This window comes from Cyprinus carpio, chromosome B8, assembly GCF_018340385.1.
Source record: "Cyprinus carpio isolate SPL01 chromosome B8, ASM1834038v1, whole genome shotgun sequence".
NCBI lineage: Eukaryota > Metazoa > Chordata > Actinopteri > Cypriniformes > Cyprinidae > Cyprinus > Cyprinus carpio.
In genome coordinates this window covers 17617771-17627912 of record NC_056604.1, presented here as the reverse complement: position 1 = coordinate 17627912, position 10142 = coordinate 17617771, and the positions used below count along the sequence as shown (strand labels likewise).

The 10142-nt window shown below is 38.7% G+C and overlaps 1 pseudogene; it reads left to right on the top strand.

Moving 5' to 3' along the window:
- The first annotated feature begins 238 nt into the window (after nucleotides 1–238).
- LOC109112625 overlaps nucleotides 239–10142 on the top strand; it is a 49907-nt pseudogene continuing 40003 nt past the window's right edge.

Below are 10142 nucleotides of genomic sequence, written 5' to 3'. Positions count from 1 at the left end.
TAATGCAGAAGGCGAGAAAACCATCTCTTTTACTTTAAAGGTCGTTTAATTGTCACTTTATGATCTGAACGTGGAGCTATTTGCATTTGCTAATCTGCCAGTTGAGTTTTATATGCTTCTTTCTTAATCTGCCAAGATAATTAATGACTTCAAATGGATAAAGTCACAGACACATTTCGTCCAATCTGTCTGGGTGCTCACATCACACTCTTTGACACACACACACACACACACACACAGGAGAAGAGAGAGGAGAGGAGAGAGAGAGGCTTGGGCATTCCCTCACATTCCACTTGACAGATCTGCGCGGTGAAGCTGCTGCTCCTGTAGTGAGTGGAAGAAAGACATTTCTCCTCAGCGCTCGAGGAGGATTCATCACAAGAACACAATGCAGGTGAGGATTCGATCATACCACCTATATTCCCAACGGCTCTCTTTAAAAAATAAATAAATAAACTGAAAAATATGCGATGTGGCATCAAGCGGCAAGTATCATATACGATAGAATTACTTAACGCTAATAAATTAGAAAAAAATATATTCTAAATCTGCTTGCATTTCTAATTCTTATGGTTTCTGATACGATCATTCACTGTATAAGAGACTGAGTTGATACTGCAGTTATATAATTCACTCGAACTGGTAGCTCGCGCGTCCCCAGAGCGCGTCAGGTCGCGGTGTCAATCATCGCGTCCGTTTAAGTTGGGTCGAACATAATGTGTATTATTATGTAGGCTACAGTATATCATTATTATACTGGGCAGTGATGATGACTGACTCTCCACTTGTGGACCTCTAATAGAGATGCTTCTCGCGTGCGCGCTTCAAAGTCGCTGAGTGCCCCTGCAATTTAGTCTAATTCTCACGGGTGAAATTTTTCTATAAATGGACATGCTCTTTTAGTGAAGAGAGGAAAACACGTGGAGTTAGAGGAATGAAAAGTTGTGCAAAAAACATACAGCTAGGTCGACTGAGGTCGCGTAAATTTAGAGAGCATTGCGCGCAAGCCTCTGTAGATAAGAGGCTTATTCCCAGATTTGATTTATTTCCCCCCTTTTTTTTCTTGATTTCTTGTCCTCTTGGTTTGGGGAATCTAAGCACACCTAATGTTTTGAGCGTTCTACGAAACCGAAATCCAGTTTGTTTATCTTTTAATGATTGGGGTGACGTGCAGATTTTGCTTTGGACCTCAAGGATTATCTGTTATGATGAACTGATGGCTTCATGCTGTTGACTCATGTTTGTGAGTCAGACGGTTTCAAGCTGATGACTTTTAAACCTTGAAGTGTATGATGGCTTCTGTAAGAATCCTTCTCACTCACTGCATGAAAGGTTTGACATTTAAAAGGTACAATCATTTGTTTATGTCAGCTTTTAAATAATTGTGTGGATTAAAATCTGCTGTACCCAGGGGAGCAGTCCAGTGTGCTTCCTGAGAGCTTTGATCTAACATGTAAAAACTAGATTTGTCATTGTTCTCTGATGATAATGAGTATTATGTTTTGTTTTGTGACAACTGATTTGTTTCTGAAGGGTGCAGAAATGACAAAATATTAATGCATTAAGTGTGAGTCATCAGGTAGTTTTCAGTCATTTTCTAAATAATGGCATTACTCCTATATTTTTTGTTTCTGTCTTGATTTCTTCAATACTTCAGACTTGCGATAGTTCACCAAAAAAAAAAAAAATTATGTCAGCATTTACCCTCAGATTGTCCCAAACAATTATGACTTTGCCATAATTCTAGGCATTTAGGTGGTGAAGTTCTTCAAAATCTAGGTTGTAAATTTCTTCTTGGTAGAAATTTTGTTCTGACATTGAACGTCAGTGCACACTCAGATGATGCCACCCTAGACAACCACCTGCTTAGAAACAACCCTCACTGCAAAAAAGGCTCTTCTTAGTATTGTTGTCTTGTTTCTAGTCAAAATACGTCTAAAAATTCTTAAATTCTTTGGACGGGGTGGGGGTCGGTGTTAAAATAAATAAATAAAAGTAATACAAATATATTGTAATAATATATTATTTAATATAATAGAAACTAAATATTTGACACATATTTTATTCATATATAATATAATTTTTCACTGTATAAATGGGCTCTTTATGCATGAAAATGTATACAGTTGCTGCTTTTTAAACTCCAGAATGGGGTCCCTCACATTTGGGTTTCAGTGTCATCTAAATGATTGAAAATCCCTGATCTAAGAGACATAATTTTGGTCATAACTCTTTTTGCCTCTGCAGCGAAGCTCTCTAATCTTATTTGCAGTTGCATATATTCAGACCTGCTGGCTTAACGGCAGTTTGACATAATGACAAAATGTCATTTGCTTAAAAATATGACATTGGGCTTTGTGAGAGAGGGATTATTTAGATTGTTTTTGTCTCTATCACGGCTGTTTTCTTTTAATATCGATAATCAAAACATCTTTAATTTGTGTCCATAGATTTCATCAAAGTGTATATCAGGGCCATGTTGCCCTCAGTTACTGGCACATAGAAACCAAACACCATTCTTCAGCCATTCACACCAAATCAATTAGTATAGATTAGGTTCTTTCATTAAGGGTAATTCAGTGTTCCCTCACACACACAACCGCACAGTGGCCTGGTCTCAATAGGGTCCAGGTGAGTGAGAAGCTGAATAATAAATAATTTGGGCTGGTGTGTAATCCATACTACTGCTAAAGTGAAAGGGGAAGGAAATGCCTGGAAAGGGGGAACAGAATAATACAGAGCTGCTGTGAACCGGAGCTGGCGCTACCGACAGGGCTCATTTATCCTCTTATGAACATGATTGAAAGTGTTCGGTGTGAGGTCAGTGCTTTTCCCTCTGTTTACAAGCGAGCACATGTGGTCATGAGGTAGCAACAGCGAATAATATTGCTTCGGTGCTGTTTGAGGATCATGAAGCTTTAGAGCCACATTGTAGTCCTTTGATGAAACTGAAAGAGAACTTTCTTTTGGCCTGCTTCACCCGTAACTGAATTGGCTGGCTGCAGTGCACTCTTTGGCCTCGCTTCTCTGAGTTTTAATTAGTCTGTGGTTCTGGATTTTAAGTCAGTGTAAGCCTAGAACCTGGAACAGCGATACATGCCGCCCTGAATTAGACAAGAAACATAAATTGGAAGAATGTAGATGGAATACTAAACATAGTATCAGTGAGTGCAGTATAGGCTGGAGGGCCTCGTGAATTAATGCTGATGTGTTCAGTGTATAAGCAGTGAGATACTGTAAAGATGCAACACACTGTTAATTGATATTAATGAAGATATAATAGCCTTATTTCACACCCAGAACATGCACATGGCAAATAAACACAGTATGCTCAATAATTGAACAAATTAATATTACAACTACATTATAAAATGCTTCTTTCCTAGTCCAGATGGTGGCACAGACATGGCACAAGGATTGGAGATGTATGACTGAAGCTTCATCAGCCATGTGTCGCTAATTATGATAAATATGCTACTGTACTTAGAGCAAACAAAGCAAATGTGTTGTGTTTTCAAGTTACAGCAAAATCTCCTTCATCTGTAGTCTTTTGATGAAGGAGGATCGACCTGCCGGCTGTTAGAAGTAGATGAGAAATGGTGCGTGTTCTCCATTGACTCTAACCTGTCCCTGTAGACCCATTATCAACAGACCTGCGCGTACAGCTGGGCAGAGACAGCATGCCAAAAGCATTATTGAAACAGGTTTTTTTTTAGTGTACCATTCAATAAACAGTGTTCCTCAGAGAGGCACCGTTTGCTTTGCATTCAAACATGCATAGAGTTAAAACCAATATACACATTTTGTATCATGCATGCATATGTACAGTAGATTCTTCATGCATGTAAATATGTGTGATCATGATTGGTCAGTTGGGTAAGTTTCATGAGCCAATTAGTGCCATGTTGTGCGTATAAAAGGAGAAGTGTTTGGTTTCTTGGGATGTATCGTCCTTGGTACTGCCCCTTTTTGACATGTGGCGCTTTGAATGAGTGCTGGCAATTGGGTTATCCTCCTATCTGTCGTGTGCTGGCTGTTGGCCAGTTTTCAGGTTGGTCCCTGTTTTAAAAGTCCCCTTTTGCCTGTTAAATAGAGGCTTATTAACTTGTTTGTTTTTAGATATGGGCCTGCTTGTAGCTGTAATCCTGCGTGGTGAGCGACCATGTGTATTGCAGCATTGTACCATTTTCATTGGTGGGTATGGGGAGTTTTTAGTTGGTTTTTAACAAATTTATGCATAACTTTTGTTCAATGTACAGCAGGTTTGATTGCACGTCCAGGGGTTTCCAGTGATCTTAATTGAAGCCTAACGAACAAAGTAACTGACTGCACTTCTGCTCTGCTGTGTTTTGTTATAGTTTTGTCTGGAATTCATCTAGGTCCGTCTGTTATATATTGTTTTGTATTGTTTGTTGTGCGGATTTAGGTGGGAGGGGTTGGCTGTGTTTAATATTTGGTTTTTCACAAGAGTGTGTGTGTCATGGGTATTGAATGTGGGGTAGAAATCTGAAGGTCTTTGCTGGCCACCTCCCTCTTTATTTTGTTATCTTATTGTATTGTACTTGTGTTGTAAGTTACTGGCATAGACGTTTGATGTATTTTTTTTTTTTTTGACCTTGTGTGAAGTGTTGTATCTGTGCTTTATAAATTGTATGTTAATAAAGTGATTTTTTGTTTTATATCTGTATATCGGTCTTTTTGCTCACCTTGCCTTTGGCACGAACCTGTGTCCCTTTGCTTAGGACTGTTATGTCCCGGTGTATTCCGGGTGGTGTAGTCAACTAGGATTTCTCTTATTATTGGTAACTCTCACAAACTCCTGACCACTCTCTTGCCATATATATATATATATAATATATACATACAGATAGATAGATAGATTCCTGACCAATATTTTTGAATATTTTTTTGTCATATATATATATTTTTATATATGATTGATAGATAGATAGATAGATATGTGGTTTATATATAATGATGAGGTGAAAGGATTCACAGTTCAAAAGTAGTCAAATAAAGCGCATCCATCTATAATAAAACGTGCCTTACATGGTTTCAGGGGGTGAATAAAGGCCTCCTGTAGCAAATTGATATGTTTTTGTAAGAAAAATATCCATATTTAAACCATTATAAACACCTTTCTTTCACTTCTGCTAACTGTCGTAGGCAGAAGTTGTCCCGGGGGATGACGTAGGCAAAGCGCACCTGTCTATGATTAGTAATGAACATGGAAGCACGGAGGAGAGACAGTAAAACAAAACGCCAGTCACAAATTAGAAGTACAAAACAAGGATTTGTAAAGAAAAATGTTTGAGGATTTCGATATAAGCCAGGAGGAGACTGGTTTTCCTTTGGTAGAGTAAGGAAACTTTGCTTCCTTTGCTTCTGTAAACAAACGTTGGTTTTCGTGAAACTCACATGTGCATGCCCTACGCCTACATCTGACGGCATACGTCAAAAAGGCAGTCTCTCGTTAGTGAACGCGCATGTGGCATGCGTCAAAAAGGCAGTCTCTCGTGGTTGTTTTTAAAAATGTATATTTTTCACAAAAATGCATCGATTCGCAACAGGAGGTCTTTATTCACCCCCCGGAGCTGTGTGAGGCACGTTTTAATATGGATGGATGCGCTTTATTTAACTTCTATTGGACTGTTGAACAAAAACACCCGCCCATGCCATTATAAAGCTTGGAAGAGCAAGGAAATTATTTTTATATAACTCTGACTGGATTTGTCTGAAAGAAAGCCCTATACACCTAGGATGTCTTGAGGGTGAATAAAACATTGACTAATTCTAAGTCTAATGATGGCAAATGTAATCTATATGTAAAACTATGGGGGGAAAAATATATACAGTATATAATTAAATAACAAACAATAGCCAATATAATAAATAAATAAATAATCTACTACCAGCCCTTAAATCCATTTAGTACTGATATATTGTGGCTCTCTAAAGACATTGAAGTGAAAATGCTGGAGGACTTATGTATGCACAAAATCGCTTGGAGCCATTTGTGCATCCAAACAAGGTACACTGCCCAGAACAATTGCTTTCACTGCCCCCAACTGTTCCCTGCAGCGACACACACTCATTCACACGCTCTCACACACACTGTAATAAATAGATGTGCTCCCCTAGAAGACCTGCCACCCTACCCAGACATGCATATGGAGCTGCCGTCCACCCACTCACAGATGCACTAGCTCCATAAAGCACAGAGAAGCATGCGCTTTCTCTTTTTCCTCACTTCGCCACAGAGATATGCAGCCACAAATAGCATTTCAGCACCTTCACGCACTGAGGCTACACAACACCCCTCTTGCTGACTATTAAGGGTCACTGTAGACATGCTCGTCCACTATTACAAGAGCGGAGGAACGTCAAGATGGATCCTCTCTGAAAAGGTCATTACTCCCTTTGTGTGGAATCACGAATGAGCCATTTCTCTGGAGGCAGGGGCACGCCGAGGCATATGAATGTCTGAATTTCATGAAGGAGGAGAAGAAGCTTTGAAATCAATCCCTTTTCTTGTCCCCATCTGTGTGCCTCTTAATCTTCACCTTGGGAATAGCAGAGCCTGTTTTCTCTGTTTTCCGTCCAACTTTTCAATCAGCCTCTCATTTAGGCCGACAAAACAATGCCAGACATCTCACAATCCGATCAATCAGCGATCAGTTAGGAACAGGTCTTTTGAGATTCCAAGTCCACCATCAGGATTTAGAGGCTTTCCGTGTTGATTAATTTTGACTAATCCTGAAGTACATAGACAGAGTGAAATAAACTGGTGCTATATACAATAACAGAGCAAATGTTTCGTAAGGGGATTTTACAGGTTGCTTAAGCCATTTGGAATCCAAAACGCCACCATTGTTTTTTTTTTCTGGGAAACTGATTCTAACTATAAGAGCTTTTCCCTTTTCCCTTGAAGATTTCACTATTAAATGTTTAATCTCAGAAAGGAGATTTTTTGCTTTATTTTGTTGGGTGGTCCTGAGCTGGGATGATTGATGGAGCAGTATGCTTGTGGTAGATCAGAGGGATTATATAAAGGACGGGATGTAACAAGGCAAAACTCACATTCTGTGTTTGATATTTAGAGAAACACCGTGTCACTCTCATGTGGTAACAGATCCTGGGTACAGAGAGAACAGAGAGTCAGAGAGATGAACTGGGGAAATGATGTACAGAAAAAGAGACAAGGAGGTTGTTTTTAGGAAAAGCAATACAGAAACTAGTGGAGAGGAGCAAGGACTGGAAGATGGAGAGATATGGTATCTGACATCAAGCGTGGGAGGACAGGAAGCGAGAATGGGAAGGGAGAGATTGACAGCAAATGATATTGAGCGGGAAAGGCAGATGGAGTTGGAGCAGGTATCAGGAGGAATAAAGGAGAGGGAAATAGATCACGGAAGATGGAGAGATTATGCGTTACTTTCAGCTTTATTTTGTGAGTGTGAGTTCGTCTCTGCAGAAAGAAGATGAGGGTAGTGTATCATTTACAGTATAGAGACTGACGGCAGGGATTGAGGAGCAGCAGGTGTGTGAGCTGATTGCGGGATCTTTCTCTTTGTCTCTCTGTCTCAGGGGAGAATTTGCACAGGGTGGTCTCAGCTAAAAATAAACTCCTACATATCTGTGGGACTCATTCTGGAGCTCGAGGGCCCATCATTGAAAGCTGCAACAAGTCAGGACTAGGTGCCAATCAGAGCGAATAGTGATAGACTGAATTATCAGGCAGGCCCGTTTTTAGCTCATTTGAAGAAAAACTTGGCTGATACTCATGCAAGCTCATGCCGATTAACACCAATCCTCAATATCTGGAAATTAATTTTTTTAGACAACCAATAAACAACCTTTAGCAACTGAATAAATGTAATAGGTCTACAAATAGATTCACTAAATCAATATCAATAATTTGCGATTTGATGTTCAAATACATCTTTTTTGAGCTTCAATAATATTAAAATTCTTAATTAAATTATAGTCAATATTGCTGATATTTAGTCCAACAGCACTGAGACTTTTATTTTATTTTTTTAAAAGTTAAGATTTTTTAGTGAATCTTTGTGCAAGTTACATTGTTATGCCAGTAATAGCAAAAAATGAAACTAAATGATGAGTCATTAAATGATTCATATAATCATTCAGTCAAATGAGTCATTTAATCATTCACTCAACCAATTCATGCTGATTCTTTCAGAAACAAAACAAGTTTTATGAATGAGTAATTGAATCATTCACTCAAGTGATTTGTTCAAAAACTTGAAATCATTTGGCTAGTAATACCCCTTCTGATTGCTCGGATACATGATGTGAATGTTTGCAACTATTTCTGTTTTTGAGGTATTAAAAAGCAATATTATGTCTAAAATGAAAGCTTCCCAATATTAACTTTTGTTTTTCAGCCTTGCTTAAAATTAAACCACACTGGCATGTTGGTCTGAATATTAGCTTGTTATCTTGCTTGTGTGATGTTGCATATATACAGCCATTAAAAATCTCGTATTGGTGATTAATTATCAGTCCGTATGTGGTTTTATCCCTTGATCACTTGTATCCTTAAAAAATTGTTAACAAGCTCTTATATAACAGTTGGAGTAATAATTTGCTGTTGTTTAGTTAGTTGCGCGTTTATGTGGAGGGTGGTGAATATCTCATGCGTGATCTGAAGAAGCACTTACTGTATATCACAGAGCCCTTGACATGTACTGAATAATTGATCCATCTAGCAGCATCCCTTCCTCACTCTCTCTCTCTCTCTCACTCTTTCTCAGTGTTTAAGGTGGAAGTCATAACAGCCCTTTGAAGGCCGAAGCCTTTAGGCTTGTCTTGAGTCAAAGGGGCTGTGGTGCGTTAAGGCGGAACATAAAAGCCGACCTTATATTACAAGATACAGCACTATGACTGGTAACGCCTGGCGGAGTAGAGCTATCTTTTTATCATCTCCCCACTCTGCTATTCTTTGCCCTCCTCTGTCCATCTTTAGGTTTTTTGTATTATAAATACAAACAAAAAAAAAAATTCAAGGGCTGGGTTTTCCTCTCAAGGACATGTTTGATGCAAGGAGATGATCATGACCTTTAATCCACATGCTCAAGCATCAGGTTCGCCATGCATGATTACATTTGATGTTACATTTTACTGTAATGTCATCTGAAGGCCAACAGTGACCACCCACTTATTCATCCAGCCATAATATAGTATTGCTAAGGTAAGGATATATTCACATGAAACACGTTTTTGCAACCCACTGTGCTGCTTTTCCATTTTTTCCAGTGTGTACAGTACATAGACTAGACAGATCTTTTGCTGTGTCTTGCACATGTCATGGCGTCCTAAAAATACAATGGTTCTGTTAAAAGTTCACCTTTAAAAAGATATGTCTCTAGACCTTGAGTTTCTTCTTTTTCAGTGCCCTGTGTCTCATATATTTGTGTTCCACTGCTCTGCTTTTATTGTTAAACTTGTGTTGGACTACTGAACTTGCATCTTGCCTCTTTTGCAGCGTGTTGCTCATGCTCACAGCTTTCTGAAAAAGTTTTTTTTGTTTCCCTGCCCTGCTATTCCTTTAGTTTTCTATGTGACTTATGCTAGATGGATGTGTTTGACCATTGTGCTCACGTCTTGTGTCTTTTGCAGCGTTGTGTGCATGCAATGTTTTTAGAACGCTGTGTCAAGTTAAAAGTTAAATCATCTCTAGGCCTTGCTTTTTTCATGTGACTACCCAGTGTCTCGCATTTTGTGTACCACTGCAGAGGTTTTCCAACTGGTTTGCTATGTTAACATAAATGCTAAATAGACGTGTTTGACCACTGTGTTTGTGTCTCATGTATTTTGCAGCGTCTTGTGTATGACACAGTTCTAAAAATGCATTACTCAAGTTGAAAGAAATCTCTAAACTTTGTGTTTTTGTTTATTTCAGTGTAAGAATGTAAGTAAACTCAGGTCTTATACGGACTATAAAGTTACAGGAGTGACACTTCATTTAAATTTAAAATGATGGATTTGTGTGTGTATGAAACAGAACTTATTCCCAAACTTGTGATAACCAATGCTCTCATTCATTTAGTATTGGCTATTTTTGACCAAAGTAGTGGTCTAATGACCAAAAACTTATGTTTGTCTGTTTTTACAAACCC